The 21908-nt window shown below is 35.2% G+C and overlaps 1 protein-coding gene and 1 non-coding gene across 3 annotated transcripts in view; both read right to left on the bottom strand.

Annotated features, from left to right (window-relative positions):
- Window positions 1-21908, bottom strand: part of CFAP20DC (CFAP20 domain containing) — a 252338-nt gene that overhangs the window by 170805 nt on the left and 59625 nt on the right. The window lies entirely within an intron of this gene.
- On the bottom strand, window positions 5704-5830 carry LOC138389024 (U6atac minor spliceosomal RNA). The gene has a single exon (XR_011234468.1). It is a non-coding gene; the product is annotated as a U6atac minor spliceosomal RNA (small nuclear RNA).

Here is a 21908-nt window from a genome sequence, read left to right on the forward strand (position 1 = left end):
ATTCTAACTTCCATGAAGAAGTCTGACTGCTCTGAAAGGCTTGGCAATTTGCAAAGTTCCTAGTGTACAGCATGTGTGCAAGCACAAAGGGGTTGGAATTTCTGCAATTTGGGGGAAAAACAATTTATTACAAATTCATCATCAGTGTTGTTTTGAGTCGGTTGTAGTTTTCAAGCAGTATTCTTAGTTTTCAGTGGCAAATTGTTGTTATACTCATCCCACTCACCTGCAGTTTCACTTTCCATGGTTTAAGCTACCCATGGTCCAAAACTATTAAATGGAAAATACCAGAAACAAACAGTTCATAAGTTTTAAATTGTGCACCATTCTGAGCAGCATGATGAAATCTCTTGTCGTCCTGCTCCATCCTGCCTGGGATGCAAATCTTCCCTTTGTTCATGAATCCTCCTTTTGTACAGTATCTCCACATTGTAGGCATTACCCACCTGTTAGTCACTTAGTTGCCTTATTAGAATCACTGTCTTGGTATAGCAGTGCTTGTGTTCAAGTAACCCTTGTTTTATATAATAATGGCCCCAAAGGGCCAAGAGTAGGGATCCTGGCAATTTGGATGTGCCAAAGAGAAGCTGTGAAGTGCTTCCTTTAAGTGAAAAGGTGAAAAGACTCAACTTAATAAGAAAAGAAAAAAATTGTATGCTGAGGTTGCTAAGATTTATGGTAAGAACGATCTTCTCTATCCATGAAATTATGATAAAGGAAAAAAAATGCATGCTAGTTTTGCTGTTACACCTCAAACTATAAAAGTTATGGCCACAGCGCATGATAAGTGCTTAGTTAAGATAGAAAAGGCATTAAATTTGTGGGTGGAAGACATGAAGAGAAACGTGTTCCGACTGACAGCAATCAGGTTTGGTAGTATCCATTGTTTCAGGCACCCATTGGGGTCTTGTGCCATATTCTTAGGGAGGGGAGACTACACTATTTCAGACTAATCATTATCAACAGGAGCAGAAATATGCTACAATGGTGAAGAGCAATAATTTTGAAGCCATATTTTCTGGGTTTGAACCCTGGTATTACCACTTACTAGCTGTGTGATGTTGGGCACCCCTTTTGTTTTAGTTTTTACATCTATAAAATGTGGAACATAATAGTACCTATAGGATTGCTGTAAGGACTGTATAAGTGAATATATGAAAAATGCTTAGAACAGTCCCTGGCATACAGAAAGCTTTACCTAATTTCTGACCATCATCAACTTGGGTGGCTGTGGATTGTTCATTGACCCCATGTGGATTTGTGGCCTTTAATTTTCTACTAACTAAAATTTGAGTAGCTCACACATCCCTATATAACCCCCATCAATGTTCCAACCTCCATAATGGAAAGAGGGAAAAGGTGGGTTTTGGGCCATGACATCTTTTATTCTGCTGCAGTGAGTCTTGGTTAAAAAAATGTGTGGGTATCAGGCCAGGCGCGGTGGCTCACGTCTGTAATCCTAGTACTCTGGGAGGCTGAGGTGGGTGGATCACTCGAGGTCAGGAGTTCGAGACCAGCCTGAGCAAGAGCAAGACCCTGTCTCTACTAAAAATAGAAAGAAATTATCTGGCCAACTAAAAATATATATAGAAAAAAAATTAGCCGGACATGGTGGCGCATGCCTGTAGTCCCAGCTACTCGGGAGGCTGAGGCAGTAGGATCCCTTAAGCCCAGGAGTTTGAGGTTGCTGTGAGCTAGGCTGACACCACGGCACTCACTCTAGCCCGGGCAACAGAGTGAGACTCTGTCTCAAAAAAAAAAAAAAAAAAAAGTGTGGATATCATCATTGGCTGTTATCTTCAAACTGTTTCTTCTACTAGCCTATAAGCTCCTCAAGGGCTGAGACCACATTCTGGCTATCATAGTACTCTTACAGAGCTAGGGTCAGAGGTTTGTAGTTAATTAATAAATATTTGCTGAGCTGCCTTTTTTGAAACCCTGCCAGAGTTACACATTTTCTCATCTATCTATTGAGCATCTTCTTGTTATCAAGCATGGAAGTATATTCTGGGGAAATCACAGTGAATAAAACAAGGTCCTCACTGTTATGAAGCATGTGTTTTAATGGGGAAGACAGTAATAAACTAGTACACATATGGTACATCAGCTCCCAATAAGGGGATGAAGAAAATAAAACACAACAAGATGACAGAGAGTGATAGGGGTGGAAAGTATTATTTTAGAAAAGGTAGATGGGGAAGGCCTCTCACAGAAGACACCATATGAGCAAAGAGTTGAAGTGCAGGTAGGGGCCATGCATATATTTAGTATTCCAGACAGAATACTCCAGAAGATTGTGTGAAAATTCAAAAGAAAGATTCATTGCTCTGCTACAGCAGATCTTTTAATGTAATCCAATGCATTTATTAATAGAGATGGGTCCCCTAGGCTGTACAGCTCAATAGGAACCATACACTAAGTGCACAGAATTAACTTTATCCTTATGGAAGTTGGGTTTTGGTTTGCACAAAATATTAAATAGTTCTCAGTTAAGTCTAATCATACAGCTCTGATGTCTGGAAGAATTTCTAAATGATCATGTGCCCAGCTTAGGACAGAGGTACGAGGACTATGCCATGCACATGGTGATGAGGGCTTATGCTACTGTCTTTACAAAAATAAATATGCAAACCTTCCCTATCTCATAATCAAGAATAGTTGGTTTCGGGGGGAAAACAAAATCATGTGCTAAGCTTAAATGGTTCTGAAAGCAAGCTGAATTGCTACTTTAAAAAAATTAAGATTAGTCATTCATGAGAGAGAGAATATAAATGCATATGTGTGACTACTTAAGAGCTTCATTACGCTTATGTGCTTTTTTGAGGACAATTTGGTTGCTGTAAGGAAGGCTGCTTGTAAAATAGCTCTTCATTTGTAATAAAGGCTTGATTTTCACCAGCTAAAACCTCCTATGACCTAACAAAGAAGAAAAAGACAAGTAACACTAGCATTACTTCTCTTGTACTTCAAGATGCATTTTTTTTAAAAAAAATATATGCATTAATATATTGTTACATCCATAAGTGAGCATTCATAGCTAAGGGTCAGTAATGTGATAGAAAAAGTAATGAGACCACGTTGAGAAAAAATGGGGTAGTCGACAGGAGAATCAACCTCATTTATAATAATATTCTAGTGATCAGCAGATGTATAACTCTCCCAGCTATGGTCATTAACGACATTCATTTCAAACTTAACATCTACATTTGCAAACCACTTGAAAGTAAAATTACTTTTCAATTCAATTTTCAATTTGCTTTTATATCTTCATCTTTGATTGACAATTTTTTTTTCACAATGGCAACCTCAGTGAGAATTCGAGTAAATGGCAGCAACCATCCAAGAGTGTAAACTCATCTATTCAGATTACCTATTCACTTTTCTTCTGTATGTACTATCATTTACAACCATTTATGAATCTTCACTTCAGGTTAGAATAAACTTGCAAAATTGATGTCAGACTTCTCATGATTTGATTCATTTATTAGAATCATTTGTTCTTAAAGCCAAAATGGTTTTTACTTTTCCTTATCATGACCTAAAAATTACCAAATTTGAATGCATATTTTCATTGATGCTATCAAATAACTGTAGGTGTAATTACAAGGAAATAGTGAGACTGCAGAACAGCATCTTTAAATATGTGCAACGTTATCTAGGTATATAGTTAATATGGCTGTGTACTGAATTTAAAGGCTTCATAGAAGATGGTTCCGTGGCCTCCCTTACACATTCATTCCAATACTTTCCAGTCACCACAGGGAATTTTATTCCATTAGTTTTTCCTAGATCCCGTCTTCTGACGTTTAATTCATTGAAGATTCTGTTGTCCTTAATAGAGAAGAGCAGCAATCTTGAACCTAAGACACTTTCATATGCTTATTAAAACACAATGTAGCTTGTTTCTTTTTTTAATAGTTAACATATATTACAATGCACATTTTACATGTATGATTTTAAATTAATAACTGGTACTCTTGGAATCTTTCTCTGAATATCATTTGATCTCTTTTTTAAAATGCTGTATTGAGATACAATTTACATGCTATAAAATTCACCATTTTTGGTATATAATTCAAATATTTTTAGTATATTTAAGGAGTTATGCAACCATCACCAGAATCCAGTTGTAGAACACTCCCATCATACCAAAAAGATCCCTCATGCCTATTTGCAGACAGCCCCAGATGATCTATTAATCTGGTTTTGGTCTCTAAATTGTCCTTTTCTGGGTATTTCATATAAATGTAATAAAAATATAAAGTATTTTGCATCTTGCGTCTTTTGAAACTTAACAATATTATGTTTTTACGATTCATTCATGTTGTAGCATCTATCGTAACTTTTTATTGCAGAATAGTACTCCAATATATGAATACATCATATTTTGTTTATCAATTCACCAGTTGAGTTGATGGAACTGTAGATCATTTCCAGGTTTATCCAATATGAATGATGCTACTTACTATGAGCATTCATGTTCACTCTTTGTGCAGACATATGTTTTAGTTTTTCTTAGTCACATATCCAGGAAAAGAGGCTACACTGTTTTACATTCTGCCAGCAAACTATGAAAATTTCAGTTTCTCCACGTCCTCACCAACACCTGATATTGTCTATCTTTTTTATTATAGTCACTATAGTGGGTGTGAGGTGTTATCTCATTATGTTTTCAATTTGCCTTTCCCTAATGATACATGTTGAAAATATTACCATGTGTTTCCAGCCATTCTTCTATATTCTGTTGTGAAATGCCTATTCAAATCTTTTACCAAATTTTAAATTGGGTGATATGTTTTGTTATTATTGAATTGTAAGAGTTCTTTCCATATTTTTGATACAAGAACTTTACTATATTTGACTTGCAAATATTTTCACTAGTCTGTGTTTTTTTTTTTTTCCATTTATTTAACGGTACCTTCTGAGGCACAAAATTTTAAAATTTTGATAGTCAAAATTATCATTTTATTCTTTTATTGATTGTGTTTTGGTGTCGTATCTACAAACTCCTTTCCTAACTCAGAGTCATTAATATTTTCTTCTGTTTTCTCCTAGAAGATTTATAAATTTAACTCTTACATTTGGGTCTAAAATCCATCTATATATGGTGTGAGGTAAGGGTCTAAATTAATTTTTATGCATGTGGATATACAAAAGTCTCAGCACCATTTGTGGAAAAAAACTATGCTTTTACCCATTGAATTACCTTAGCACTTTTGTCAAAAATCAACTGGCCATAATGTAAGGGTTTATTTTTTGATTCTCCATGCTGCTGCATTGATCTACATGTCTTCTTCATGGCAGTATTGCTTTGATTACCGTAGCTTTATAGTAAATTTTGAAATCATAAGTGTTAAATCTTCCACCCTTTTTCTTCCTTTACAAAATTGTTTTACCCTACTTTTGAATCTCCATGTAAATTTTAGGATACACTCATCAATTTCTATTAATATAAAAACAAAAACAAATGCTCACTGGCATTTTTTCTACCAAAAAAGCCTGATTAATTTGGGGAGAACTGTCACCTTAACAATATTAATCTTCCAATGGAATGTCTCTCCATTTACTTAGATGTTTAATTTCTCTATGTTTTATAATTTTCAGCATATAAATCTTACACTACCTTTGTTAAATTTATTCCTGTGTATTTTGTTTTTCTAACGTTATTGTTACTGGGATTGGAATTTTTTTTTTTTTAAATATAGAAAACGATGGTTAGATGCCACGAAGTAAGTGGCAATGCCTTAACTGTATGCGTGTTGTACAGGACCGAGAGCCTCTTCCATCCTTGTCAAGGGGAGTGCTAACCTTCTCTCCTTTCATACAACATGAATTGTTTTTTTTAATTTCATTTTTGGATTGCTCTTTGCTAGTAGAAATTCAAATGATTTTTGTGTATTTTGATTTTCATATCCTAGAATCTTGATGAAGTTACTCCTGTTAGTAGCTTTTTTGGGTGCATTTCATTGAATTTCCTACAGATACTCATGCTGTTTATAAACAAAGAAAGCTTTGCTTTTTCCTTTGCAATATGGGTGTCTTATATTATGTATTGATTTTCATGGTCTTATTGCCTTGACTAGAATTTCCAGTACAATGGTGAATAAAAATGGTGAGAGACGATAACCTTGCCTTCTTCCAACCTTAGGGGGAAAGTGTTCAGTGTTTCACCATTTCACACCATAAGCTGTATGTTTTCCATAGATTCCCTTCTTATACTAGTTTGTGGAGACTTTTTATCAGAAATAGAGGTTGGATTTTGTCATATGCTTTATCTGTCCCTATTGAGGTGATCATGTGTTTTTTTTTGTTTTCTGTTGCTGTTGTAATTGTTCATTCTACAAACAGGGCTTATTAAATTAATTGATTTTTTTTGGATGTAGACTCAATCTTTCATTTCTGGGATAAATCCCACTTGGTCGTGGTATATAATTGTTTTTACATGTTTCTGACTTTTGTTTGTTAATATTGTATTAAGGATTTTTATATCTGTATTCATAATGAATATTAGTCTGTAATTTTCTTGTTATATCTTCATCTTTGATATCAGGGTAATAGGGATCTCATAAAATGAAAGAAAAATGTGTCGCCTTTTCTATTTTCTGAAAGATTTAACATTTGTAATAATTCGACATGGAAGCAATCTGGGCTAGGATTTTTCTTGGTGGAAAGATTTTAAATTATTAATTCAATTTCTTTACTTATTGTGTGATCTACTCAGATTTTCTACTTTTTTTTGAGTCAGTTTGTGATAGTTTCTGCCTTCCAAGGAATTTGTCCATGTCATCCAAGTTGTCTACTTTGTTGGCATAAAATTGTTCACAGTATTCTCTTATCCTTCTAATTTCAAAAGGATTATAAGTGATATTCCCCTGTTTTATATCTGATTTTGGTGATTTGTTTCTTCTCTGACTTTTTTCTTGGTCAGTTTAAGGAGAGGTTTGTAAATTTTCTCCATCTTTTCAAAGAATTGACTTCTGGGTTCATTGATTGTTTTTTCCTGCAGTTTTCTGTTTTTATTCTTTTTTTTTTGTTCTATGATTTCTATTCCCCTCCTTTCCTTCTGCTTTCTTTGGATGTAGTTTGCTCTTCTCTTTCTAGTTTCTTACGGTGGAAGCTTATGTTATTTATATGAGATCTTTCTTCATTTTTAACAGAGGAATGTACAGCTACAAATTTCCCTCTAAGCATTACTTTAGCTATATTCCATATATTTTCATGTGTTGTGTTTTCATTTTTGTTCAGTGCCAAGCTTTAAAATATTTTCCTTATGATTTCTCTTCTGACCTATTGATTATTTAGACACGTGTTGTTTAATTTACAAATATGTGGAGATTTCCTCAAATTTTTTCTCATGTTAATTTCTACTTTAATTCCATTATGGTCTGAGAACATACCTTGAATGATTTCAACCCTTTTAAATTTATTGAGATTTGTTTCATGGAAGCTCACTCCTGGAGAATGTTCTATGTTCACTAGGAAAGAATTTGTATTCTGAGATACACGACCACTGATATCTCTGTTCAGTATTTTTATTATTTTAATTTTAAGCCTGACTTCCTAGTGGTTACTACTATGTTGGCATTGCTTAGTGGTCACCAATGATTGGTCAGAGGTTATACTCAAACACTTTGTAGCAGGTAAGTCTTCACACTTGCTGATGGATCTCTGTGTTGGTTATGAGACATACTGAAAGATCAGGTAGTGAATAAGTGTGGCCCAGCTTTTACTTTCTGCGAGGCCCTCTTGTGTCTCCTCTGCAATTGTGCAAGGCCTCTCATTTAGCCAGAGATGTGTTGCCAACAAGGGCTCTTTCCAGTCTCTCCAGAATGTGAGCATGCAACCTTCCAGATCCCTAGATATAGGCAGGTACTTATCAAAAGCCACTCACCATGGCTGACTTCTTCCCGGGACTGGCTAGCATGCCAGTCTATTGCTCGCCCTAACCAGGATCTCAACCTCAGGCCCATTGTGATGTTGGCCTTCCCTATTTGTATACCACCAACAATGCTAAGGTTTCAACGTGCCGAGAGGCATGGGGTATTTCCACATTGTGCTCCAAACCAAGTCAGCGGACTCCTGCAATGGAACTGCTGAGTTTCATGGATTGCACTGACAATAGTGGCATGAGGAGGAGGGAGAGGAGGTGGGACAGCCAAAGCCCCAGACTAAGCCACACACTTCTGTATTTCCCAAGGTTCAGTAGTTTTTCTTGAATAAATGCTTCTCAATTTGTTGTATGAGTTGATTTCCAGAGTCCCAGAAATGTGATTACTAACTATGTTGTCCAGTTTTGTTATTGCCTTTTAGGGAAAGAATTTGCTAAACTCCTCACTCCACCATTTTGGAAGTCTTGCACCCCTCATTTTAATCTTTGTCTTATTTTACAGTCTTTTGCTCAAATTACAAGAATACTTGTGATCACAGCATGATCAAGTATCAACATATCATGGCTAATTATCCTGAAACCAAGGATGAATGTGGCCCCAGTCCCCTTGGTAATATAATAAACTAAAAACGGCTTTTATATATTCTCCTGAAGGCCCACTAGATGGTAACACAGAAGCCTTAAAAAAAGAATACATTGTTTTTTATGCCCCCGCCAGAATTTTAAAGACACTTTTTATTATTTGTAAAATGTAATATATGCTTATTTTGGAAAATTTGGAAAACATGGAAAAGATGAAAGAAAGACTAACCACCCACATAATCATTCAAAGCCTATCACTTACTAATAATAATCCGGGCCATTTCTTTACATATTTTTTAGTTCTGTGTGTATATCAAATTGTGCATACACTTTTGGATAATGCATTCGTTACAAAATATTTCCTACCTAAAACTAAGCCACGATTAACATATCTCTTATGAGTAAGATTTCAGTGATGACATCATTGTATACTAATTTTTGCAAATATTTCTATTCCCTTAGGATAGATTGCTGGATGTAGAAATGCTGTGTCAAATGGTATGGAAAATCTGAAGCCACTTGAAACCACTACAGAAATATTTTCTAAGAAGGTTCTACCTATCCTACTACTTACTCACATCTTTGGAATTTAATTCATTTTCATTTGCATTTCTTTGATTACTACTGAGGTTTACATTTATTTGTGTTTTATATGCTCTTCATCAGTGAAATTTTTGTTCATACCACTACCCATTTTTCTAAAAGGGTCACAGTGGTTTTTCTTGCTCAAGACCCTGAAACATCCAACCAGCCAGGTTGGGACTATGCATTGCTATTTTACAAATAAAGACATTAAGGCTCAGAGGTGTTAAATAAACTGCTTAACATCATAAAACTAGTAAATGGTAGAAATAGGTTTCAAACCTAGATTTTACCAGACTCTAAAAACTTATGTTTTTTTTCCATTGTTTCTCTTTCCATAGGTTGTAAAGTAATTAAAATAATGAAATGATTTGCTTCCTTCTCAATTTTTAAAAGAGTGAAAAACAGGAGCTTTTGGTGATAGATGGAAGCATAAAATTTCTTTGTAATTATGGCATTTAAACAGTGTTACACTTTGCTCAATGGAGCTGTTTTTGAAAAATCTTATAGTGATTAAAGTTCAGGCTAAAGTTTAGGTTTTGGAGTCAAGAGTATTGAGTTATAATCTCAGATGTGCCACATCCTAGTATTTGACCTGGGACAATTTACTTGTCTTATCTGATCTTTGCATAGTTGTAAATGAGGAAAATAATAATATTTACTTCATATGGATATAAGAATTAAATAAAACTATTTTTTTGATAATTTAATTCCTACTGTATACTAAATGCTCAAATGTTATATGTATAGCTAAATGGATTAAATGAACTTTCACAATTATTAAAAGATGCTTCTAAGTGTGTTTCAAATGGACTCCTTTACATAAAGCAGAATTATTTTATGTGATTGATGGAATAGAAGATACTGTAATAGGTTTAAATATAAACGTCATTAAAAAAGAGTTACACAGAATATATGAAGAAGCACTTGGTGTTACAGAGCTATTATTGGATGTTATTGTATGCCAGCAAAAATGGTGCAAGAAAGACCTCTGAAAATTTTCTTCTCCATAAAAGCAATGACAACACTGACAAAAATGGCCAGGATCAACTTTTCAGAATACTGGAAATTAATCAAAGTGTCGTATCAATCTGGGAAGCATTTATTCAAGAAAAATGGCTGACTTTCATTAAGAACAGTGAACTCTGTAACATGTTAACTTGTCCTATTTCCATCCCCACCTCTCCAACTCTGTCTTGAGAAACCACAGCCCAGCCCCCCCCCCAAAAAAAAAAAACAAAAAAGAAAAAGAAAGAAAGAAAAAGAAAAAGAAAAACGAAAGTCCAACAGCCTGGCAGGCACTGTAGGGGGCATACCAAGGTTGGAGCTCCTTCAAAACTTATTCCCAGAGAACTGTCATTATTTGACCTGTCTAGTGGCAAGCTGGAAAACCCTGCAAGGCTATCTTTATTTGACCTGACTTTTTGCCTGATGAAAAAAGTCTTTTCACTTGGGCATTCGTTGAAAACAATTAGTAGCCACTGATTAACTTCTTAACTGCCTGGGGTGGTAGATAACACTTAGGGGTAAACAACAGGCTAACGCAAAAGCTTAAAAGTAAAGCCAGGAAATGACATACATATACATGAAGATTCTAAAAAGTTGACATATTCCTGGGAATCAGGAAGGCCACAGGTACATGTAGGGATGATTATATGCTCAGGTCTGTGTGCATGCTCAGGAAAATCCTGAGAAAGCTCTATCATCTCAACTCTGACAGTGAGGCTCTGTGAAAGGAGAAATTAAAATCTAAGACAGAGTCAACTGCCTGGCTGAGTGTTGAAGACAGGACTCCACACACAAATAGAGTCCCTTGGCAAAGACTGGGAGACTTATTGATTCCAAGCTGTTAAGGATATCTGTCAAATTAATTGACCAATAGGCTAACCAAGCAGTGACTTCAGCAGCCATGTAAGATGAAGAATGCTGACTTTTAAAAAGCAGTTTGGAAAATTCGCTAAACCAATAAACGATAACAACAATAAACAATAACAAAAATACAACTTTGGGAGGGGAAAGAATATGATTTCCAGAGTTGCCATGTTATATGATTTAAAATGTCCACTTTTCAACAAAAAATTTTGAAGCATGCAAAGAAACAAGAAAGTACGACCTACAGCCAGGAAAAAAAGCAATGAATAGAAACCATCCCTCAGGAAGCCTAGATGTTGGACTAACTAGATAAAGATTTTAAATCAGCTATTTTAAATATGGTCGAGCAGCTAAAGCAAACCACATCTAAAGAACTATAGGAAAGTATAAAAATCACATCTCACCAAATCGAAAATATCTATAAAGACAAAGAAATCATAAAAAAAGCAATAAATAGAAATTCTACATTTTATATAATAAATAAAAGATTTCCTAGAGGTGCTCACCACCTTATTTGTGCAGGCAGAAGAAAGAATTAGCAAACTTAATATAGGTTAATTAAGCTTATATAGTCTGAGGAACATGAAGAAAAATGAGCACAGCCTCAAAAACCAGTGGGATACCATACCAACATATGCACAATGGGAGTTCCAGAAGGAGAGAAGAGAGATAAAGGAGAATAAAGAATATTTACAAAAATAACTGCCCAAATCTTATCAAATGTGATCAAAAACATTAACATCTACAAATGTAAGAAGCTCAACAAACTCCAAGAAGAACAAACTCAAAACAACCAGCATGATAATCAAACTATTGAGAGTCAAAGACAAAGAGAATCTTGAAAGCAGCAAGAGGGAAGTCATTTATTGTATAATGGGCTGCTCAATAAGATTAACAGCTAATGTCTCATCAGAAATCATGAAGAGCCGAGGCAGTGGTATGACAAATTCAAAGTGCAAAAAGAAAACAGACTGTCAACCCAGAATTCTGAATTCAGCAAAACTATCATTCAAAATGAAAAAGAAATTAAGACATTCCCAGATAAACAAAAACTAAGAGAATTTGTTGCTAGCAAATCTGCCTTAAAGAAATACTAAAGTTAGTCCTTCAGGCTGAAATGAAAGAACAGTACACAGTAATCCATATCCAGATGAAGATATAAAGAACACCAGTAAAAGTAACAACATAGAGAAATATAAAAAACAATCTATAAAAAATATAAATGTATTTTTGTAACTTTTATTCTACTATCTAATTTAAAAGAAAACTGCATGAAGTAATAATTATAAATCTGTATTGATGGGTACAACTTATATAAAGAGGTAATTTGTATGACAACAGCACAGAAGGGAGAGAGAGCAGAGGTATACAGGAACAAAACTGTTTTATACTCTTGGAATTAAGTGGGTACTATTCTACACTAGATTGTTATAAATTAAAATGTTAATTGTAATCCCCAAGGCAACTACTAAGAAAAAACTCCCAGAAATATCTATCAATATATAACAATAACAATAAAAATTTCCACAATGAAAATCCTAGGACCAGATCGTTTCACTGGTGAATTCTATGTAACATTTAAAGAAGAATTAAGTTTAATTACTTTATAAACTCTTCCAGAAAAAGAAAAGAAACATGTCCCAACTCATGCTATAAAGTATTACCCTAATACTCAAACCAGACAAAGACATCAAAAGAAAACTATAGACCGATCCCCCATATGAATATAAACTCAGACACAAACGTCCTAAAAAAGTACTTGTAAACCAAATCTAGAAACATATGAAATTGATTATATACCATGATAAAATGGGATTTATCCCAGGAATGCAAAGTTGGTCCAAATACAAAAATCACTTTAATACTAGGCAATATAATGTTAATAGAATAAAGAGTAAGTAAAAGAAAAAACTGCATAATCATCTCAATAGATGCAGAAAAAGCATTTGGAAAAACCCAACATCCTTTTACTCAATAAACCAAGAAAAGAAGAAAACTTCTTCAACCTGTTAAACGGCATCTACAAAAAACCCACAGTTAACAACACACTCAATGGTGAAAAATTTAAAGCTTTCTTTCTCAGGTCAGAAACAAGATAAGGAGGTTATTCTCCCCTGCTTCTGGTCAACATTGTACTAGAGGTGCTACCCAGGGCAATTAGGCAAGAAAATAAAATAAAAGGCATCCAAATTGAAAAGTAAGAAGTAAAACTATCTTTATTTACAGGTGGCATAATCTTGTACGTAGAAATCCTCAGGAATTCACAGAAAAACTATTACTACTAATAAATAAGTGCAGTAATGCTGCAGGATGCAAGATTAATATACAAAACAACTGTATTTTGATATATTAGCAATGAGCAATCCAAAACTAAAATTAAAAAAGTAACTTCACTTATAGTAACATTCAAAACAATAAAATAATGAGGAATAAATTTAACAAAAGAAGTGAAAAATGTGTACACTTACAACAATAAAACATCAGTAAATTGTTTTTTAAAAACCTAAATAAATGGAAACACATCCCACATTCGCAGAGTGGGAGACTTGATAATGTAAAGATGGCAATACTCCCCATATTGTTAGGATGGCAATACTTCTCAAAATTATCTAGAGATTCAACACATCCCCATCAGAATCCCAGAAGACTTCACTGAGAAGCTGGCAAGCTGATTCTAAAATTCATGTGGAAATACAAAGGACTCAGAATAACCAAACAATCTTGAAAAAGAATAACAAAGTTGGAGGACTCATACTTTCTGCTTTGAAAATGTACTATTAATTCAAAGCTACAGCAATCATGACAGTATGGTACTAGCATAATGACAGGCATATAAATCAATGGAATAGAACTGAAATTTCAGAAATAAAACTTGACATATATGATCAATTGAGTTCTGACAAGGGTACCAAAAAATTTAATGGGGGAAAGAATAGCCTTTTTAACAAGTGCTGCTGAGATATAACTGGATATACACATGCAAAAGAAAGAAATTGGACTCCTATTTCATACCATATGCAAAAATTATTAATAAATCTAAATGGATCAAAGACTTGAATGTAAGTGCTGGAACTACACATCTCTTAATAAAAAGAGTTGAAAATCTTTATGTCCTTGGAATAGGTAATGGTTTTTTAGATATGACAGCCAAAGCACAAACAAAAAAAGAAAATATAAGCTAGACTTCATAAATTTTAAACACTTTGTCCTTCAAAGAACACTATCAAGAAATTAAGAAGGCAACCCAAAGAATGGAAGAAAAGTTTTGCAAATTATATATCCGGCAAGAGTCTAGTGTACAGACTTATATAAAGGACTCATACAACTCAACAACAAAAAAATAATCCAATTAAAATGGGCAAGGAATTTGAATAGAAATTTCTCCAAGAAGATATACAAATGGTCAATAAGCAAATGCTCAACATTATTAAGATGCTCAACATTATTAGCCAACAGGGAAATGTAAATCAAAACCATGAGATAACCATTTCATACTCCCTAGGACAAGTATAATGAAAAAGACTAACAATACTAAGGATTGGTGAGGATATGGAGAAATTGGAACCCTCATACATTGCTAATAGGAATATCAAGTGGTACAGCCACTTTGAAAACAGTTTCAAATATGTGAAATTCCATATGACCCAGCAATTTCACTCTTAGGTATATACCCAAGAAGATTGAAAACTTATGTCCACACAAAACTTGTAAATGAATGTTCACAATAGTATTATTAATAACAGCCAAAATGGAAACAACCCATATGTTCAATTGATAAATGAATTAACTAAATATGGTATATCCATACAATGGATTTTTTTTAGGCCTAAAAAGGAATGAATTACCGATACGTGCTACAACATGGATAAACCTTGAAAACATTATGCTAAGTGAAATAAGCCAGAAGCAAAAGACCACATATTATATGGTTCCATTTATATGAAATGTTCGTAACAGGTAAACCTATAGAGACAGAAAGAAAGAGCTGGGGGGTAGCAGGGAGTGGACAGTAATTACTAACAGGTACAGGTACTTTTTGAAGTGATGAAAACGTTCTAAAATTACATAGCAGTGATGGTTGCATGACTCTGAATTATACTAAAAACTGCTAAATCGTACACTTTAAGAGGGTGAATTTTATGGTATGTGAATTATATCTAAATGAAAGAAAAAGGAGCTGTTACTAGTTCAGTTACTTGCTGGTGATGGGACTTTGGGTAAACGGAATTTTAAGAGAAAGGTACAGAAAGAATAAGAACTATTATTTCTATTCTGTTACTATGAAACACACAAGTTTCTTGGTGGTGCTTTTAATCCTGAAATGATAATCACTGCTGTGGGTTGAACTGTGTCCCCCTAAAAGACATGTTCAATTCTTGACCCCTAGTAACCTGTGATTAGACTTTATTTGGTATAGGGTCTTTGTAGATGTAATCAAATTAAAATGAAGTCATACCGGATTAGGGTAGGCTATATAATCCGATGACTGGTGTCTATAAGAAGGGGACAATATGGACAAAGACATGGGAGAGGATACTGTGTGACAATGCAGGCAGAGATTGGAATTATACATCCATAAATCAAGGAATGCCAAAGATTTCTGGCAACTGCCAGAAACTAGGAGAGAGGCATGATACAAATTCTCCCTCAGTGCCTCTAGAAAGAACAAACCTTGCCAACACCTTGATTTTGAACTTTTAGCTCCAGAAACAATAAATTTCTGTTGTTTTAAGCTATCTTGTTTGTGGTAATGTGTTATGGCAGCCCTGGGAAATTGATATAGCAATTTTCACATGATTATTACTAAAGAAAAAAGTTACAGGAACAATAGTCAACCTCTTGGAGTCTGAATTTCCTCATCTACAAATTGGGAATAACAACATTTGTCCTTTCATTGTGCTGAGAAAATGATCACGAAACATTTTATAAACTGTGAAGTGCTTTATAAATGTAGGATATTACTCTTTCAAATGTATGCTTCTAATTGCTTGGTAAGCTCTAATTTATTGGGTTTTCTATTTCCATTTCTTCAAGATCATCTGTCTTCAAGTAATATTTGCCTTTCTGAGAGAAGCTACAGTTTGGATATAAATTGCCTACTTAAAAAATAACCATCTCTAGCATAAAAGTAAAAATTCAAATTGTGGAACTCGAATACCACCCACTCTCTTAACTTCCCAAGCATACACTTTGCCATAAATTGCCAACAAATTCATGCTTTGTTTTAGGTAATATAATATCAAGTAATGTAACTTTTTGTTTATATATAGAATTAGGACATTGCTTTTTCTAGATAATTGACTATTCAGTTGAACTGAATAGTACCATCATAAATGATCACTTTCCAAAGTTCACAATAGGGAAGATGTTTGGCACAAAAAGTACATTTTTCACAAATCACAAATCAGTTAAAGATTCTCAATTATCAATATCAAATATTACACAAACTCTGATTACTGTAGATTTCCAATTACTTAGAGTCTTGAAAACTTATTTAAAAATATTGCTGTAAATTGCCCATCATTAAAAATTTGACAGTATCCGACAAGGGGGAAAATCTGTCAAATGTCCTTAAATATCTCCAATATTCACTCTTTAAATTTTCCCATCACTCCTCACCTCTGGTATCTTGAATGTACCACTATAACTGTAGAAGATTTTGACTCGTTAGGCAATATATACATTCTTTTTACTCTAGTTTTAGATTGAAATCTCACATATCTTTCAATGGAGGATACTTCACAAATACACAAGATATACACACATGGATACTCATTTATAACACCAATAACAAAACAAACAAAGGAAAAACTTAGAGGTCTGTCATAAGGGTCCAGATAAATAGGTTATGCTATATCCATGCAATGGCATATATGGTAGCTATTAAAAAGAATGAAATAGATTAATATGTAGTAGTATGGAAAGATTCTCAAGATAGGTAGAGTAGAAAGATTCCCTGTCACCACCAAACCAACTGCCAAAGAGTGTGAATGGTATGATTCTACTTGTGGAAAAAGGACTATATCATATATATACACACATACATACACATACAATTAAGCTCTGGAGGTACTCACAAAAACCTGTTAAAAGCAGTTACCTTTGAAGAATGATTCTAAATTTTCTTATATGCATGGATTATTTTTATTATGTAATATAATTTTAAAATGGCAAAGTTTTAGCCCATAAAGACAAAGCAATGATTAGAATGATTATTTATTTGAAATTTAAAAAAACTCTACACAAAAAAGCAATCTACAAGTTTAACAGAGAATTTTTTCCAAAAAGATTCTTCACTATCTGGGACTCAAAAAAGACATTATGCAACATTTTATAGGTACGACAAGGGGACTGCAGATAGGGTCATTCTGCTAGGTCCATACTCATGAGGAGAATCAATAGACTATCCTTCGAGGTTAGAGCACAACAATTTACTTATAGTGGTTTATCGAGTACTTAGTTCAATACGAGTGGACATTTTGTCAATAACATTCTAATGGATGCTACAGATGACAGTTCAATGCTATAATATAAAAGCTGGAAGGCCATATAATAAAATCTATAGGTCCCTAGAGTCAGAGGATGATCATTTGTAGAAGATCTAAAGAAAAACACCAAGAAATGTCTTACTGCAGGGCTTAATGATTGTTTTGGTTATTACGGATTGCAGTAGGGGAAACACATTGGTGCCATTTTTATACATTCTTTTATCTTATAAAATTCTAGTAAATGAAAGGTGAAATTAAAAAGCTTTCCTTCTAATTTGAATTAGGCTGGAAGCTTAACAATGTAAATAATATTTCCCAATTAAGTTAGACAATATGCAGAACTCACAACCTGAGCATAATCCTGTTGGTTCAAAATAAGAGCTTGAGATGAGGAAGTAAATTAACACACCCAGTTCTGTAATCAATCTTTAAGTTTCCATCACAAGGCTAAAGTGTTTACATGAGCTATACTTATGCCAATGCTCAAAGCATAAATAAGGCAGTATTCCTAGAAGGCATGTAACTATCACTGTTTTTAAAAATATGTTCAATTAGATATTGTGCTTATTTTATGAGAAGAAATATATACAGTAATAGAATTTTCACACTTGACTTCTGAAGCATCCCTTATTTTCATTTTCCTTCTCTCTAAAAGTGGATTTACATATTATTTAAATAATATTTTGGGAGTAATTAAAATTGTATTCTTCTAAGGACCTTTAAATGCTAGGAGCTCCTAGCCTCTCTTATCTATTTTTAGAAAGAACATTCTTTTTCTTTGGGACCATGCCCACTCTCACCTGATTTTAAATGCTTTGTTTTTCTTTTTTAATAACCGCACCCGGCCTGAGAGCGTTCGGACCTAGGCAGGAGGTGGCCACAGAGTCACTGAGCTTTAAATGTTATCTGCGTGATGATAACTCACTACAGATCTCTAGCCTTAACTCACTCCTTAAACTCCAAACTGCTTAACTGAATCTTTTCCTGGGTATTTCAAAGACATTTCAAATAAAACCCATCAAAAAATAAGAAATCCATAATTCCTGACCTGCACTACTTCCCAGTGGCTCAAACCAGAAACCCAAGTCATACTTGACTCAAAATTCCTCTCCGAAAATCTACCAGTTCCATGTTGAATCCACTCATTTCTCTATCTCCTATACCATCACTCTGGCCAGGCCCCAAGAGTCCTTGCCTGCACAGCCTTCCGGCTGGTCTCCCTGCTTCCATTCCTGTTCCCCTTTCCCCCAATCAATGCCCTTAAGAGCAGCCAAGGTGACCAACTTAAATGGGAATTATTCCATGATATTTCACACTGCTCTGAGAAAAGAATATAAATTCCTAGCTCACAAGGACTGTTAAGTTTCCCTGCCTCACTCACCAGGCCTCATCCTCTATAATCAGAGGCCCACAAGGAAACAGAATTCACCCCACATGGTTCAAATGAAGAGCCTGTCATGAAACAACTCCTTACTGAGGGGTATGGTAGGGCTGAGGAAACCAAGGATGATTAGGCACCCAAAAAATAACAACAATGGGTAGCCATTACCATTGCCAGGTCTACAGAGCAAGGGAAGGAACCAGAGTCAGAGCAATTGGTCCTCATACAAAGGGTCATCAGCAAGAAGTCCAAAGCACGGGAAGAGAGGGAAGAAATACCCTGACACTTCTCTCTTCCCATCTCCTCATCTCCTGCCAGTACTTCTCATTGTCTGGGAAGCCTGAGAAAATCAGAAGCCTGAGGTCAAGGGAGTCTGGTTGATTCAGACAGTGTGAGGTGGGAGGGCAGGAGGGCACGACCTCCCAGGAGACAGGGCAAGTGAGAGAAAGGCTGTCAATGGATCTGGAGGGGTGGGAGGGAGATTAATCAGCATACATGCCAGTCTCATTCATGCCACTGCCCTCTTCCCTACTGCTGGCCAGCTTCACACTTGGTGTATTCTTATTACAAGAATTTGCACAAGCTTTTTCTTTCTGTGGCTATACTCTTCCTTCTACTCTTCACATGGCTAGTTCTCCCTACTCTTTCAATTCTTAATTTAAATATTCTTATCACCCTATCTAAGTAGGTACCTCCTTTGCCTGTTTTCTTCAGAGTATTTACCACAATTTGTAACTATTTTGTTTACTTGCTTTTCTCTGTCTTCTCCTCCAGAATATGAGAGTAGGGACAAACTGTCTAGCAAATGCCTGCCACATAATAGGAGCTCAATAAATATTAACTGAATGAATGTTGGCCAAATTATATGGCAAAATCTTAAGATTGTGTCTAGAGGCAGATTTGTAGTAACATCTCCATGAATTCTAAATTGAGGCAGCATTTAAGAAAAGCTACTTAATCTTTATTTTTCTATACGGCATGATCTTAGCTAGGAAAAAAATATGAAAAGTCTTTATGTAAAGTAAAAATCAGGGGCCGGGCGCGGTGGCTCACGCCTGTAATCCTAGCACTCTGGGAGGCCGAGGCGGGTGGATCGCTCAAGGTCAGGAGTTCGAGACCAGCCTGAGCAAGAGTGAGACCCCGTCTCTACTAAAAATAGAAAGAAATTATATGGACAACTAAAATACATATATACAAAAAATTAGCCGGGCATGGTGGCGCATGCCTGTAGTCCCAGCTACTCGGGAGGCTGAGGCAGTAGGATCGCTTAAGCCCAGGAGTTTGAGGTTGCTGTGAGCTAGGCTGACGCCACGGCACTCACTCTAGCCCGGGCAACAGAGTGAGACTCTGTCTCAAAAAAAAAAAAAAAAAAAAAAAAAGTAAAAATCAGCATTAATAATGCTCCATTCCTTGTTTACTTAAAAGAAGAATGTCCATTATGGCACCAATGATCTAAAAGAGAGTAACTGTATCATTTAAAAGCAAGGTTTATGCTCATTTCTTTTACTGCTGTTTCTATAGCAATAGCATAAGATCACCTGTTTTGGTCTGCGATGCTCTTGGTACTATATTATTAATTTCCACATCTTTTTTCTTTTTTTTAATTGAAGAAAGGGAACAAAGGAACAGGGAGTAGCTTTGAATGCAGGTACATGAGGCTGTAGATACCATTTTTAGATGTGATGAGATTGCGATTGCAAAGCACAATCTACAGTAGTGACTACACTTTCACATGATTGTACATTTAAACACCCAAGTACTTCTCTTAACTACTCTGAAAGTGGAGCATCAGGTGATCCTAAATCTCAGAGCACTTTCACTTTCATTATGAATGAGGAAGGTCTATTTGCTTTTGCAGAAACAGTCTGTAAAAAGCAACCTTTAGCTTTGCTTATACACCTCATTAGTTTTAAAGGCCACTGCATTTACAATGAGCAATTTCCACTTAAGATCCATTCAGCAACGTGCACCTTGACATCTAAGCAGTTAACAGAGATTAAAATGAATTTTGAGTGATGACAGGAATGGAAATACCAGGAAACGCTCTAATTCTGGAAGGAAGCAAGAGTGGATGCAAAGGTAGGTGGGGAAATAGCAGAGGAGGATCAACGGAAAATGGAGGGCTAAAAGGCAGTTAAAAATGAATGTTGCCAAGACACTAAGGGGCTGCTGGCAGGACTGATGACATCATTCTTGCTGAAGGAGAAAGGGCAGCAACCCTGGCTGAGGAGAGCTGCTCATGTCATTAGGACCATTACTGCCATCACCTGTGTTCTGAAAGTGACTCAGGTGAGCACAGGCCACAGAGGCAGGCAGGAATGGCTTTAAATTCTGGCTCTGCCACTTAAAATATTTGTAAAACTTGAGCAAGTAATTGTCAGAGCATCACTTTACATCACAGCAGGTCCTGAAATAACATCGTTTCACTCAATGTCATTTCCTTATAACGTTGACGAGAAAAAAAAAATTGGTTCCCCACCAGGGCCAGTGTCTGTGTGGAGTCTGCATGTTTTCCCCATGTCTGCATGGATCTTCTCCAGGCATTGCAGTTTCCTCTCACATCCCAAAGATGTGCAATCAGGTTCACTGGAGTGTCCACATGGTCCTAGCAGGAGTGCGTGTGGGTGTGTCTGTGAGTGTGATGGGATGGCATCCTGTCCAGGGTGGGTTCGGCCACCCGCAACCCTGAAATGCAATAACAAGGTAAATTATTATCTGTTGTCTTTAATTAATCTGTTGTTTTTAATTGTTTTTAATTAATCTTTTTAAAATGTATGTATGGCTCTCATTTATTTCAGTATTATTAGAAGAGTTTAATATTAGAAGTGTTTGGGATCTTTATTTAGAAATCTGGTGATATTTTGTGACAAGAAATATGCTGTAGGAAGTTAACTCTTATTTATATCAGTTAGCTTATGGTGAAATTGGGTTCGTTATATACTGTTTCACTTAAAGTCAAAATTTCCAAGAACCTATTGATGATGTTAAGTGAAGAATTACTGTAGTTTCTTCATCTGTAAAATAGGTCTACTATTTAACTTGCCAAGTTATTGCGAAAACAGGAGGCTAGCCTCTTTAGGATTTGTTCCTATGCCCAACCAAAACTCTTGCTTCC

The sequence above is a fragment of the Eulemur rufifrons genome, chromosome 7 (genome assembly GCF_041146395.1).
Source record: "Eulemur rufifrons isolate Redbay chromosome 7, OSU_ERuf_1, whole genome shotgun sequence".
Classification (NCBI taxonomy): Eukaryota; Metazoa; Chordata; class Mammalia; order Primates; family Lemuridae; genus Eulemur; species Eulemur rufifrons.